Raw genomic sequence first — 16379 nt, forward strand, 5'->3', positions numbered from 1 at the left:
TATTTTATATTTGTACTCACAAACAATCAAAGGAAGACTGTAAAAGAAGTATTTTAACACTTATGATAATAAAAATGATTGCTGAATATGCTGGACAATTTCTGTCACATGAATTTTTATTAAGTCAGTAAATAAGTATGATCAGTTAATTAATGAAAGTTCTTTATGAGCAATTAATACTAATTGTTTCCAAAAACATTGCAGACTAGTTCAGTAGTGTAATGAAATATTGATCACAATTGTTAATTGAAACCTCTTGAATCTTAAGAGTAATTATATAATGTTAACTTTCAATTTTCTTTGTTAGTTTTATAATAGTTTGCAGATTAACACCTATGAGAATATACTATAGATAGCTCCAGGAATCTATTGAGACCCTTCACATATACATTTAGTGCTACAAATGGCCATGGAATACAAGTAATTTGTTTCCAAGAAACAAGCTGAAATCTGTCATGCAATTCACAGGTGCAACTCCCATGGGTCCAGCAGTTCCTTTTACTTTGGGCCAAATCATCAAGCTGAGTTGCACAGATGTTTAGGGCTAATTAGTTTCTACTTCCCATTGTGTCTGCATTAGTTTGACTAGCTGTAAGGACAATAAGACTTTGTGAAGAAGAGGCACAGATACATGCTAGCCCTCCTCCACTGCAACAAGACACAGAGCTGTTTGGAGGTGGTTGGACAAGGATTTTGTGTAAATTAAGCCCCCCCTCTCCCAGTCATCCAGAAATCTTGGGCAGCTCCTCTCTCTCCCAGATTGTTAGTGCAGCCCCAGGGCAGAAGCAAATCCTGTGGAGCAGCAACAGGGAGAGGAGAGAATCTTCATCCAGGGAACCTCAGATGAATTTTGTTAAAAATTAGAGTTCTCCGAGATGCTTTAGGGAGATAGCATGGGAGACTTGCTCATCCTCGCTTTTCCCACAATAGGCCACTTTCCTCTCTCCCTTTTTCAGATGTGGCAGCCAAGTGGAAGCAGTCAAGGGGCAGCCCACTTGGTCCATTTAGTCTGCCCCGTACACTGACTCAGCCAGAGAGGATTCAGCCCTTTATGAAACAAGTAGGTAAAAAAAACCCCAAAACTGGTTATCTGGAACATAAGACTTTAAAATGTCTCTCAAAACTATTTCCATAATTATTGTGGGTATAATCACATATATTCAACTGACAGAGGAAAAAATCTTGCCTTTTACCTGTAGATCACCTGCTTGAACCCAGCCAGGCTGATTATTATTTTTTGCATACAGAGAGTTTAAGGAAAAGAAGGGACTACTAGATCATGTAGTCTAACTTCCTGCACATCACAGGTCACTTCATCCCACCCAGTTGCTCCTGTACTAAGCCCAATAACCAGATTACACTAAAATATTACAGCTACAAAGGAGACTGAACTATCGTGTGCCACAAACAGATAATAGAAAAATAAGAGCCATAAACATAACTCCACAGATCAGTATAATTAACAAGTCTTCACCTCATTAGCAGGCTATATGAAATATACATTCAACTCGGAGTAAAACTGATTGTGAGAACTGTTCTGAGAAACAAGATGAATCAGTGCCAGAATTTGGCCCTAGCTCCACTCCCTTTGCACATGGGGATTTCACCCAAGGTCTACAATGATTTTCCTATAAAGTAACTCCTAACATAACCTTTGGGAATTGTTTCGGGGATTCATAGCAGCCCTGTATTACAGTCTGGCACTATTCTGAAAGAATGAACAGGGCCAAGGGAATGGATCAGATTGCAACAAGTGTCAGGTATATAAAAAAAAAATCCTCAGGAGAGGATACACCAAGATATTACCTCTACAAGGTCTTCTCTCTCTCACACACTTCATATTACCTCGAAAGTTGCACTATACAATCACTGCACTAAGTATATTTTTGAGTAACAAAGTGTCAATCTTGCAAGTGCACTTAATATACATTTCTTCGCGAAGTGATGTTGCCTTTTTCCTTGGTTAGCAGAAAGCACTTTTGTTTAAATGGGAAAAAATTCCATAGTCACTCACTCTCCCTTCTGCAGGCACGTGGTACACAAGGTTTAAAAGAGGTAGAGGAGGAAATTATGGGACTCCTTTTCTAAAACACTGGCAGCACATCGCTGCATCTGATGACATGAGCATTCATATCTGAAGAGACCTTAAATCTATTTTGTCCCTACAGATGTACTTCAATAATTCATACTGAACTGCAGTGACACCTCCTGGTAAGAGACTGAAGATCTTTTGCAGCTTGTGCTAGAGAACTTTCTTTGCAAGGTATTCATGCATTTTTTGGCGAAAAGGCAACCATGAAGTCCCCAACCTTGGCATCACAGGCACATTGTCTTGAATACTAGGAAAAAAGTTTTGATTTATAAGTAGTATTGGCACTTCAGAATCTCAGGAGTTTATTTTAAAATACTCCAGTATCATTCTTTAAGAAGGTCTCTAGATTTATCTTACCAAGGATTTGCTTTCTTTGGGTGCTTGAAAAGATAGCTGCAAAATGTAATCAACTAGCACCTTAATTCATGCCATGAATCTTGCAAAGTGTGTTTCACAATTCTCTACGTCTATTTGTCTATTTACCAAGATCTTACATTTGTATCCTCTATGGATTCCTGACTAATAGAGCTGGCAACTATTTTTGGGAGGGATTAAATTACAATAGGAATTCACACAGATAACAATATTGTAAAACTGAATGTGTCTCAGAAGGCACAAGATATATCAAAAGCTTCCCCCCCCCCCCATCACTTTATAAAAACTGATGAGTTCTGTATAATGTGCTAATGCTCTGGTATACAAAACTGAAACACTTTTAGGTAGATAGATTAGGGATACTATTTAGATAAATAAAACAGTGCTGAAATGAAATTAACTATTTCTAATTCTAAAAGTTACTGTGGGCCTCATCCTGCACATGTCCCAGGAGGAGAGGGATGCCCATTGACTTTAATGAGAACGCCATTGCCAATGCTCCTGCAAGATTGGTCCATCAAACATTCAAATTATGCTGATAATTGATAGCAAGTTTGTGTGAAAGTTTAAGGTTATTTTTTTCTTACATTTATTTGTACCTATTCAAAGTCTTAAATTGCAGTCTGATTTTTCAGCGACAACACCTATTCAGCATTTTCAAAATCTTGATTGCTCATGTTATAACATTTCTATTCTGTCTTCTGTGGTTCCTTTAAACCATACAATTTTCTTTGTATATTAAATGAGAATGGGAGGCTGAATTTTAGCTTCGGTTTCTTTTCTTTTTTTTCCCCTTTAAAAAAAGGTAATTATGACATTTTGAAGCTTTGCACATGCACAGACAATCAAGAAAATTCATTTGACAAAAACAGGCTTAGAGAGTTTAACAGTCTGCCAGCCTGTAAAGCAGTGACAACACATTCAGCAATCTCCTAGTGAATACACATCTGTTAAAAAGACTCGCAGCACATTAAATTAATGCACAGGATAAAAAGAAATCCACCATTTCAATTAAAATAAAACAAAAACATGAAATGTGTACTTTCCCCTGTCACATACAAAACTAAAGAGTCTAACTGGAAAGAAATTTTTAAAATTCTAAACACCAGCAAGGTAAATCCTAATTTAGTAATGAACTGCAATCTTTAGAAACTCCTCGTTGTCTGTTAAAAGTGATGAACCATGTATGTGAAGTTAGATGTGGTAAATTGATTATAACTCCATAACAATGTTATTTTCCAAACTATACTGGTTTATAGAATTCAACTGCATTTTATCCTCACGCTGTCTCACTCTCAAGCAGATGAATACCTACATGCAAACCAATGTCTTTCTCTTCCCATATCTATCTATTAACATACGTACATCTCCCAATTGCGAGTAATGCAGTCAACTCAAACTCTTGTTGGACTGCTGCTGAAATCTTTATGCCACCCATCCTATCTTGTATTCTCATTTTATTTATTTAATATATTCTATCTCACATACTGTCTATATCTATATATACACATAGATACACACATAAAAAATTGCTTGTCAATGTATGACACCAAACCTCCAAGACACTCTGGATGGGCTCAGGAGTCTGAAGGCCAGAGTAACTTGCAGCACTGTACCTAGGTATTATCAACTAAAACAGTTTAGATGTTTTGGAGAACAAGATTAGGGAAAATACACTTATACTATTATTACAACTGTTTCATTGAGAAGCTGTAGTACTCCTATGCTAGAAGCATGGCCTTGAAATTTAGTACAGGGAGGGTGTCGCCCTGGTGTCGAGGATGTGCCTTTTGCAATTCCTGTGAAAAACCTCCCACATTTGGCTAGGTTATAAGGTTTTAATCTCCATTTGCACATGCTTAGTAGAGACTTGTTAGTGTTTGGCAGATACATTCTGCGAAGATTCTGTCTGCATGGACTATGTTCCATCCCAGGCTTGCAGTGGCTGAGCAGGACTTTATCTTCAGTTGCTGCTGCCAGTTGCTGGAGCCACTATGCCACCAGGTACCAGAACAAAGAGCAAGGAGACTGTCTCTTCTGTACTCTTAGGGTATACCTACACTGCAATTAGACACCCGTGGTTGGCCCATGCCAGTTGACTCAGGCTCACGGGGCTTGGGTTAAGGGGCTGTTTAATTGTGGTGTAGATGTCTGGGCTCAGGCTGTAGTCCGAGCTCTAGGACCCTGTTACATCACAGGGTCATAAAGCCCAGGTTGCAGCCCAAGCCTGAATGCCTACACTGCAATTAAACAGCGCCCTATTCTGAGCCCTGTGAGCCAGCGTCAGCTGGCACAGGCCAGCAGTAGGTGTCTAACTGCAGTGTAGACATACCCTTAGCGTCCCCCTTCTGGGGCCAGGCAACATGGAGGAGGAGGCAGCCTGACTCATATAAAGAGAGGAAAGAAGCTGAAGGGGGTGTCAGCAGGAGGGAGTAGATTGGGACAAGGCATTGTGAGGTGGGGTTGGAAGAAGGGAAGACTGGTATTGAAAGTCAGCATGGTCAGGGCGGGGAAAGTCATACAAGGAGGTGGGGAGAACTTGAAATGGTGGGGGAGGAGGGGGGGGGGAATAGAAAAAGACTGGGATTGTTTGGGAAAAGAGACTGTGTCTGGGAGGAGGAGCCTGGGGTGGGAGGTTGAGACTAGTTGCCAGGATGTGGGAGGAAGACTGGGATGAGAAACCAGGGAGAGCAGTGGGCAGAAACAGGGGCAAAAGGGTCTGTGCCCACTATAGAACATTCCCTTCCAGACCCCAAATGGAACCCAAGATTTCCAAGTCTGATCATTCCTCTGCTGTAAGCAAATATCTGTGAAACCCATTGACAAAGCGTATGTCTCATTCCCCTCTCATGCTGGTCCACATAGTAGATAACAATCTACTACTGTTAACAGTTATACCATTAGAACAAATGGCAGAGGTCTATGATGCAAATGTAAAGGTTCTTGCTGACGACCCATATGGTGGAATTTCTATTTTTTTCCCCACTTTGCTTTTCTAAAACCATAGGAAATTACACATATAAGTCAACATTAAAAGACAACATTAAAAGAATGCTAAAAAACTCAAAAGGTAGAATTATGAGTTATGATACAGTTTTTAATTACATGAACACATACTGTTTTTTCCAAACAGGATCCTTGCCTCTTTCAGTGCAAAGGATAGACAATGCGCTGGGGATGAATCCGAGTTGTGTAATGAAAGAGGTTGTTGTCTATAGTATCTGTGCTTCATTTGTTGCAGCAGTTGAAAGGTGTGTAGTGAAAAAGACAGATTGCAGGAAAGGAAAGGTTGGTCAAAGCAGTGGAATGGCTGCCCTGAAGTACGGGATATTATCCCTTCCACTGCCACAGAGTTCCTATGTGATGCCAGGCAAGACATTTAAACCAAATTTTTCACAATTGGTCACTATCTGTATGTTCATTTTTGGGGTGACCAACTTGAGACCCTAGGATCTCCAGAGCTGCTAAGCACTTATAGCTGGAAGTGAAGTTAATGGGAGCCCTGATTGGAACATATAATACTAATTGCTCTAAAAATCAGGTCATAGGTATTTCAAAATATTTGAAAATAAAATAATTAATATTTGTGAAGCACTCAGATACTATAGTGATGAGCACCAGAGAAGAGCCCATGAGGAAATTAATAATTCTGTCTTCAGAGAAGATTTGAACAGTGTGTGTGTGTGGGGGGGGGGGGGGGGAAAGCATGGGGCAACACACTGAACAATGGGGATAAAACAAAATACTGAATAGCTATTCATTAAGTGAGCACCATCCATCCTGTGCACTGAATAAGGGAGGGGGAAAAATAGTACACCTCTACCTCAACATAACGCTGTCGTTGAGAGCCAAAAAATCTTACCGCGTTATAGGTGAAACTGCGTTATATCAAACTTGCTTTGATCCACCGGAGTGCGCAGCCCTCCCGCCCCCCCGGAGCACTGTTTTACCACATTATATCCGAATTCATGTTATATCGGGGGTCGTGTTATATCGGGGTAGAGGCATATGTGATAATGTAATACAAGACTGTGTTGCACAAGAGGTTAAATTAAGGTTGTACAGGAAACCTTCATTCCAGCATTTCCTAACTTTAGAGTGCTTGATTTTGCAACCTTAAGGTTCTTTAAAAGTTTTTGTATGTAGTACATATTGCAATATCAAAAGCTAAAGCTTATCATCATTTTTGGATTTTTCTCATTTCTAGTTGAGATGAGATGTTCCATATCAATCTTCTGCTTTGTTCCATACTTGACTTCCCCTCACCCAGAGATGATTTTTATTTTTTAGCCAAGTTTGAGAGAAATCCATTCACCTGTTTTTGAATTATGGAAAGGTGAAAAAAGTAACATTTACTTGAAATGGGAAAAGTATAAGTGATTTTTTTTAAAAACATACACAATTTGAAAATGACTGATCTTTACGATCTGACATTTTCAGGTTGGCTAGCTCTGACTCAGTACTGGGCACTTTCATGACTTGCAAAGGGGGAAAAAAGAACACCCAAACAACAGATATAAGCATTTTTTAAAAATTGGTTTTGTGCATGCATGGTAGCAATTTTTGCTAATGTTGGGAACTACATCATCATCTGCACTGCTGAATTAGCACTGTAGTTAACAACCATGATTGTAAGTTTTCAACATCTTTCTCTGTAGGAAAATCAGAAAGCAGGAGGATTCTGTATTGAAATCCTTATGCTCCTGTGGAGCTCATAAACCCTGCAAAAGGGAAACTTTCTTCTGCAAAATTTATCACTACAAGAGAGAATTGTTAGCCGCAGAAGATCTGCTAGTAAAGGAGTAGAGGCTGTCACCTTGAGAAAACCCATAATTTCTTTTCAAGAAATTAACAAGCTCCATGAACAAAGGTTGTAAGTAAACTTCACAAGCCTAAAAGCCTGATATTCTATTACACTTCCCAGATAATGTGTGACTGGTGGGCCCAATCTCCTCCTTCTCCCCTATGCAGAATCTAACATCTTGAAGCACTGTTTGTTGGGTTGTGAGAATAGTGCTGTAGAGGTACCTGACTCCTCCCCAAATATTCTGTATAAGAGAAGTGAGATATGTCCCTGGAGAGACCCATCCACATGTAGGACTAGATGTCACAAACTGGTCCATGGAATTTAAAATGCAAAACCTTGTCTTCATATAATATTAAATTAAAAAACTTTAATGCTGCAAAGTTGGGGAAAGAAAATGTTAGTCTTCTCATAGTAACACTCTTTGGGGTTAGTTAGTGAGTGAGTAGGGGGAAGGAACAGTAGGTAGGAGGGGACTTGGGGAAAGCAGGTAGGTGAACTTTTGAATTAAAGGAAAGGGTATTAGAATTATATTGGATGCACTGGGGAAAGGACTTATTAGCTGGGGAATTGATAAATTTGGAATGGGTTTGAGAACTGCATAGGATGAGGGAAACTGAGAATGGAACTGATAGACTGGGTGAGGCTGGAACTGATTTAATGAATTGGGGAAGGGGAACTGAGAATATAATAGACTGGGAAATGACAATGAACATTTGATTGAGTGAAAGGGGATGCAAACTCAATAGACTGAGAGTAAAGACAGAATTAATAAACTAGAGGAGAGGGAATAAGATTGAAGCAGATTATTAACTGGTACCACAAAACTGATGTAACAACCTCTGTGCCAATTTGTCGTTGTGCATACAACTTAGAATCTTCAGCTTCAAGAAAGACTCCTGTGCTACTTGAGCTAAAGGAGTAACTGTACTAGTTAATAGCTTTAGTAGGCATTTATCCTTTATGTTGACCAGGCACTTAAGTGGAATACAACATACTGAGAAAGCAATAACACTCTTCCTGTCAAGGGAAGCTTGGACTTAGCAACCAAAGTCTGTGTTTGAAATCTAGTATCTTTCCACCCCACAAGGTAATAAACAAGAGCTTTACACCATCAGAAAGGGGAGATTCCTAGTGTTCCAATGTGATAGCGACTACCTTGTAAATCTTGGAACTTCCCAAGATATCAGACTTCAAAATTATGACATCTTTCTTCCCTCCCTAGCTCTTTTTTTTATTTATAAATGTAATAAAAAGGTTCTCATCCCTTCTGCTTCTCTAAAGGCAGTTTACATTATTTGAACAATAAACCAAAGCCAAATCAGCAGCAAAAACTCCACCAAAATCCCATCCATGACAATTCAAAAGGTAGGGCTTTCCCCACTAAAACTCAACTACCCACAAACCAAATTTCCGCTATCAAACTCACCCTACTCAGACATGAGGGGAAAGGATGGGGCTTGCATAGTGGCCTGCCAATCAAAAATCCCAGACTATTTCAGACCAAAGATAGTGCTTCTACCACAACTGAAGGCTCCTCATGGAAGAAGCTCTATCACCGATCCTCTCTATGTCAAATAAAAAAGAATCCAGCTCATGTGTGTCTGCTGATCAAAGTATGGCAGCAGTCTCTCATGTAGGAAGGCCCCAAACCAGTTGGGGCTTCACAGATTACCGCCAACATCTTAAAATCCACCCAGAAACCAACAGGCAGGCAGTGCACATCATGGAATACTTGTGTTCTGTGCCCTCATTAAAGTATATCATTTACTAAGTGGGCTACTGTATTCCGAATCAACTCGAGTTTCCAAGTTAATCTGAAGTGTAGCCCCATTGCAAGAATCTAGCCTCAACATAAAACACATAAACCACTGCAGTCAGACCCACACCCAAGAGAAACGGTTGCAGACTGCAAATTTGAGTAACAAATGGCCAATGCACTCACTCAATAGATCATCTACATCACAGCATTTGGCTGTTTCCTGCAGGAAACATCACTTTGGTTTTATCTGGATTGAGCTTCAGCCAACTATCATCCAAGATCCAGCCTCTTCCAAACACTAGGGCAGTCTTTCCACAGTTATGGTGCAGTCAGGTGAGACAGTACTATTGAGTTGAAGAGTTGTCAGCATATTGAAAGCTAGTAACTATAGGCTCTGGTGCTAATTCCTCAATCAGCACCATATACAGATTGAACAAGATAGGAAACAAGATGCAACCTGGTGGAACTCCACACCATAGCACCCTATGGAGGAAGAGCAATTGTCCCACCTTCTGGGAACACTTAAGAAAATAATGGAGTCACTCAAGAGCATCTCCATTTACTCCCACTGCAGTCTGCAAATAAATCAATACCCCCTCTGGTCATCAATGTCAATGGCTGCTGATACACCTGACAATATCAGCATAGACATCCAGTCCTTGTTCATCCCCAAATCATTTACTAATGCCACCAGTACAATTTCTACCCATATACCCAGATCTGTACCCAAAACATCAAGGAGGTCTGAGGAATCTAAGTACTTAAATAGTTGTCTCACCACCACAAACTTCTCTATGATCTTAACCCATAATCGAAGATGTCATACTGGCAAATAATTAATCAGACCGATAGCATCAAGGATTGGTTGTGAAGCAAATGTTTCACGGTTGCCTCCTTAAGAGACCACCTGAAGGGAAACGTTGACAATCCCCACCAACAATGGACCCCATACTTCCTTACTACCCTTTATCATACAGGAAGGACAGGCATCCAGAGGACAGGTATTAGTTATAACTTTTTTCCCCTTCTGTGCAGTGAACTAGTGGCAATTAAGTCTCTTCCAGCTTTACAAAAGGGGATACGAAAAATAGACATTTTTGTAAATCTGTCTAAGACGTTTTGAAAATAGATTTTCTTTAAAATATAAGGCATATGCAGAATACTTTGGATGATAGCATGGTATGAGGTTTTTATTGGCACCTGTTAGGGATAACTTTCATACGTCACACATGACTTATTACTTATGATTAATGTGGCCATTATAAATTGATGCCAATAAAATCTTGTAACTCCAGAACACCATCATGCCGTCTCTCACATATATACACAAAAGTAGGTATATAGTGTTGCTGGCCAAAATCTGAACTGACATTACAAAATCTTTACTGTTGACAATATCAAAATAAAAATTCTTATAATGGACAGTTCTAGCAGGTTCTCCTTATCCTACTTACTCTCTCCTCCAATTTCTGCAGGCCAAGATCTTCAAAAGTGGCTTGTTACTTTGGCAGCGGGGGGGGGGGGGGGGGGGGGGGGAGGGAGGGCGAGAGGGGTGTTCTATTTTTGGGTGCAAAACTTGAGACTTATTAAGGGTGCCTGATTTTTAGAAAGTACTGATAACCCATATTCTGGACGTTTCTCTACAGCAAATTACTGCTTGGCAACTTAGTGTGCTGAAGATTCACACCCTACCTTGCTACACACTAACTTGCTATGTAGATAATTCTTCTTCAGACCCCATAGTATCTACAGATTGAGGCACCCAAAAATCACAACTCATTGCTGAAAAGCTTGGCCTAAAAATATGGCCCGCTTCCATTGACTACAGTGGGCTTTCAATCAAGCCCATACAGAACAAAAGTCACAGTATGACAATAACTGTTTTAATAATACTCACGCTTAAGTAGAAGTGAATTGTTAAAGTAAAATAAATATTTATGTATAACAGTCCAAGAAGTACTGACCTAATCTTTCTTTTGCATCTTGATATGTGCAGCCAGGCAGTGGATTACCAATATTTATATAAGATGCCCTTTAAAATTAGTACATAGCTTGAATTTAGAAAGGTCAAAGGAACAATCTTCATTCTAGTCTCAGACATTTAGTAAAACCTGACCTTCCCTAGTGTGTTATATGTCCTCTACTCTTACAAGATTTAATAAAGGCTGCTCCATCCATGCAGCTTTCCCACACTTCTCAACAGAAAGTTCTATAACCTGAAGACGTTCGAGGTATTTAAACATAAATTTATGAGACAGGAGTAGACCAACAAAAGATTTAGAGCTAGTAGAGAATTCATTTAAAAACAATGGCTTTTTTATTTATTTCTGTTTTTACAGTGAATCCAAAATCAGAAAACATGTGAGCAGCAGTATACAAATAACTCTCTATTTTGGAGTCCTGAGAAGTTTCAGCAATTGCTTGTAGTGTAATGAATGTTTGTAATTCATTAGATTCTGTTTAAACATGCAAAGCACGCCATGACATCAATGATGTTCTCTTTATCTCAGTAAATAGGCTATTACACTTAATATACTTCCAGTTAAGCCAGCATGGTTAAAATAAGTATTTCTTGTATATATTCTAATTTTAAATTGTGTATTCATATTTTAATAAGATTTAAATTAATTGTCACATCCTAGACAAGACCACACTCTGCCAATTATCCCAATAAGCTTCAGAATCTTTATAGTATACTATCTATATATTATATCTTCTCCACAAATGTATCTTTGTTTATATAATTTTGCAAATGATAAGATGTGTAGGACATCTAAATAAACTCAAAATTGTCATGGACAGATCCTTCATAGATTTTCAGTTTGTAGCTGTCAATCTTCTTACAGCTGCTACATAACAAAACAACAGTTCTTTTCTTCATGCAGACAAGCAAATTCAATAAACATTGATAAAGCCTCTTTTGCAAAAGAAAGAAAACCCTGGATCTCCAACAATCTATTAAACCTTTTCTTATTTACTTCTGAACTTCTACATGATTTTTAAATCATTCATACAAGTTGTACATATTTTAATGCCGCATTTAATCAAATATGAATTTTGCAAAACATGAATCTGCTGATTGCTAGACACACGTTTTGTTGACAAAAGTATGATCAAGACTATTAATGAATAAATTCATTAACAAAGATAGATGTACTGACTTACCATTCACATTGCATTATAATTTGGAGTCTGGGGAACAGAGAACGCAAGTAGTATGCAAGGAGCTAAAAGGGCCATTAAGGGTAGTCAAATTTATATTTCACTTTATCTCAATCAAAATCTGCTTGAAATGGTCCATGTTATTCTAACATTTGAAAAGAACAACAAATGTACAATAGAAAGATCAATGCTGTGCGCAATAATACAAATTCAGTGCTCTAAAATGAAGAGGACAATAGGATAGATGCTTTTTTTTTTATATAAGATGGAGACAAACTGAACAGTAGTTAGAAATACTGTGAAAGGTTGAACTAGGGACAGACAGCTATGATGACAGGCAAACAAAAGCATTTAATCAATAAAAATCAATGTGTAAAGGACAATAAATTGAAAAATGAAAACAGATTGCTACTAAAGAAGAGAAATAATAAATGGGTACAATGATGATAGATAAAACAGACATCTAGCGCCGGTAAAATACTTATAAAATGAAATATAAGTCACTTCTGAATTTCCTATTTCTTCAAATAAATTACACATCACTTTCTCTAATCATAACACCAGTTCTATGTCGTGGATTTTCCCTTTGAAATCAAGCTCTGAGTTAGACAGAGGTTTTCATATAACTAACGTGTTTCTCCTGGGGGCTAGAAACTAAGCTTCAGCAGACTGAAGCACTTAGCAAGTCCGTCAAGAACTGACAAACCAAAATACATTCAGGGCATTAGATATGTTAGAGTCTATTGGGATTTACACCCAGCACCACTTGATGCACATGAATAATTTCGTGTTACGAGTTGTACCAGTTGTTACCAAAAGAATTTTTTTTTTTTAATCACTAGCATCTTGTTTAGCTAAATCAAACCCCCTTTGTGGGGGAAGTAAACAAAGTGACCAGGGGATGGAATTATAAACAGGAAGTGGAAACTGTATGCGTGTATACAGTTATACACATTATTTGAAAGGTGTATGTGTGTGATATATGTGCATCAATATTGTATTGATCTATTCTGCTCTGGGTGCACATGCATTAGTGCTAGGAGGAGTTCATGTGGACACTGGGGGGTGGGGAGAGGAATCTTTAATAGCATGTCTATGATATACAGTAAGATCTGAGAAGTGGATAACATCATTAAAAAAATTAGAATTCCTCAGCCCATCAAGTAGAAACTGCTGAGCACTCCAGCTGAGAGAATAATTGGAAAGTGGAAACATCCTGAACAAATTAAACCAAGAGAAAAACCATAGAAGGTATATAGGTGCAAATACATACACAGTGCATAGAAAGAAAAGCACATATTGTATTGTACATATTTGTGCTGAGATTATATACACTGAATCTCTTATACCAATATTTTAAAATAAAAAAAAATCCATTATTAAACTGCATCCCCCTAAAATGCGTTCACTGGCTTTACAGAGAGGCTTTCATTCATCTCCAAGCGTGTGCTTCCTTTACGGGGGGAACAGGCTCTAAGTTTTACGCTCAAAGCCAGTAGCTGTCTGCTTTATTCATAATCCCTCATCTATCCTGAGATTGTGGTGAGGAAATCAGTTTTACCCCCAGACCAATCCTTCTCAGCAAAGTACAGAACCCTGCCATCTCCTCACGCTTAGAGACCATCAGCAGCGTCCCTGTCTCTCGGCCACTGGCACGGATGGAAATAACACTGCAAAACAATGAGCCAAGAGAAAAGAGACCCACCCAGAGAAATGCAACGAAACGACCAAACCCAGAGAAAGAAAGGACCCCCACACACACCCACACACCACAACAAAACACACACACACACACACACCTTCTCTCTCTCTTTCACACACACAAGACTTTTTCCACGCACCGATTTCCCTTTTTTTTAAACGTAGCAAATCTTTCTACTCACTGACATTATGATCCAGCACCTATGTAACCCCAGAAGGACTCTGTGTGTGTGTGTGTGTGTAGGGATGTCTCACCTCCAGACAGTCTGCATATAGCTACTCTTTGGAAATAAAGATTGAAAAATATCTGGGGGGGGGGGGGGGAATAAGACACGGGCCAACTCACTCGCTTTCCGTCCCTCTCCCCCAAATCCTGAGGTGCAGCAGCTCCGCGTGGGAGCGATGCTCACCCCCACCCGCCCAGGGGGCTCCAGGGGATGCCGCGTCTAGGCTGCAGCTCGCAGCCCCTCACTGGGAAGTGCTCCTGTTCCCCCGGCTAGGTCGGGGAGCCCGGGAGCGCTGCAGCCGAGCAGGCAGCGCTGCTCCCGGCATGGCAGGCTGCTAGCGAGGAGGACAGACTTACTTGGGGCTGCGGCTCGCTCAGGAAAGCACCTGCTCCGGGCTCTGACAGCAACGATAGGCAGGCGGTGCAGGCTCAGCTCCCGGCACGGCAAAGTCCCGGTCCGGCTCCCTCCCAGCCCCTTCAAGTGAAGTGACTCCACTTCAAACCCCACGCCCACCCCCCCGCCTCCCGCCACTCCCCGCGCCTAACGCCCTTCCGCGGCCATTGCCTCAGCGTCCCACGCGCGCCTAGTAGCGACCTCCCTGCCGCTGAGCGCCCCCCCCCCACGGGTTCCGGCCGCAGCCTCCATCCTGACGTGAACCCCAGAGCCGCCTTCTTCCACCCAACGCCATCCCCAGTGTCCCCTTCTCCCAGGGCCACCACATCCTTCCCCCCTCCAGCCTGTGCCTCCTCCGACCCAGCCCCACCTCAGAGCCTTTACTTCCTCCACCCCAGCGCCTCTGCCTGCTTCCATCCTCCTCTCCTCACTGGGTGTCTCAGTATGGCCTTCTCCCCCTCATCCCCGTATTTCCTGGAGACCACCTTACAGCCCAGTCCTCCTCTCCCCCCCCCCGCGTCTCCATCAGCCATGCCTCACTTTTACACCCTCTCCCTTGTCCCCAAAGCAGCCCCTGTCTCAGAGACATCCACCTGTCTTGCAGCTTCTCATACCAAATGTCTCCTCCACCCATGTAGATCCCACACCTGTGTTTTGCCTCATACACACACAGACCCCTCCTCTACACTTCAGTTGCAGTCTCCCAGGTAGTGCCTCCATAAGCCCCTCTCAGGTCTATTGAAACCTATTCACTCTTCATGGTGCTCCACAGTGGTAGGCTGTACATCAGGGGCCTCCTCTTTTCCACCTCCTTCTTGTCCTTCTACCTCTCCTTCCTGTCTACCATTCTTTCTTGGTTTTGGCCTCTCCATTTACTCTGCCTCTCCCCTTCCAGTTTTATTTTCTGTGCCCTTTTCTTTTCTCCCGCTTGCCCCTGCAGTTCCTGAGTTTCTTCCCCCTTCCTTGTCTTTCTTAGTCCCCTGTGTCTCTACTGCCCTCTCTGTAATGCAATCCAATTCACTGGGCTTTTTTTTTTTTTTTTTTTTAATTCTTCTGAGGGTTAGGGACACTATCCCTAATGAAGGTGCATTGACTGCCTGCATTGCCTACATCTCAGGGAATTCAACAGCCTGGCTGACTGAACCAGCTCCCCACCCCCATCCCCAGCTGACACACAAATGCTCTTCAGTAATCAATAAAGCACTGAGTTGGTTTAGCTGTGAGGAAAGATATCAAACAGAGATTTTTCTCTTCAAAATGTATTGTTTTACTTTACTTCCTGGTGAAGTTTCCTGTTTAAATTTAAACACAAAGTGCTTCTCTTGATTTACCCTAAACAGTAAAGAATACTAGATTGGGGCCAAATAAATGATTCCAGTTTGTGTAGATGTTTTCTTTTCTATCCATGCAATAGACGTCAGGGTTTGAGCAAACTGGTGAATGTCATATGTTTGCACATTGAAAATGAGTTTTCACATGCATATAAATCATTGTGGGTTCACAAACATAGGCTGAGTTCTGAATTTTTGGCATCATTACCAGTTTTGCACAGTAAATAACTCAGTTATATTTCAGAGAGAGGGGAACTGGCTAAAGCAACAAAAAGGTGAGCTTGTTCTTGGACCCTTTTAATTCTTTATAAAAATTATTAAAATATAGTTATGTGTCTGCAGTTGCTTTGCAAATAATGTCTGGTCTTAATTTCTTTGTTTTAATTTTGTTTCTGAAATTTTTTTAGAAAGATATTTTATGTATGCTATGTATTTGAGTTCAGATCAATTGCTTTTGTGAATAAATGGAGAAGTCTATTACTAGATAAATTTTTTTGTATAGCATCATTTATAATTTCTTTAAACAAATTAC

General features: G+C 40.4%; 1 protein-coding gene across 9 annotated transcripts in view; it reads right to left on the minus strand.

Annotated features, from left to right (window-relative positions):
- Positions 1-14628, minus strand: part of SEMA6D (semaphorin 6D) — a 297026-nt gene extending 282398 nt beyond the window's left edge. For 5 of the 9 annotated variants that reach the window (XM_065559400.1, XM_065559392.1, XM_065559397.1 and 2 more), the window contains exon 1: positions 14480-14605. The gene's annotated coding sequence lies outside the window, so the exon portion shown is untranslated. Of the gene's footprint in view, positions 1-14479 lie in introns of all 9 variants that reach the window. The other 4 variants (XM_065559398.1, XM_065559401.1, XM_065559393.1 and 1 more) reach the window with 4 other exon arrangements.
- Positions 14629-16379: the final 1751 nt, after the last annotated feature.

This window comes from Chrysemys picta, chromosome 10 (genome assembly GCF_011386835.1).
Source record: "Chrysemys picta bellii isolate R12L10 chromosome 10, ASM1138683v2, whole genome shotgun sequence".
Lineage (NCBI taxonomy): Eukaryota > Metazoa > Chordata > Testudines > Emydidae > Chrysemys > Chrysemys picta.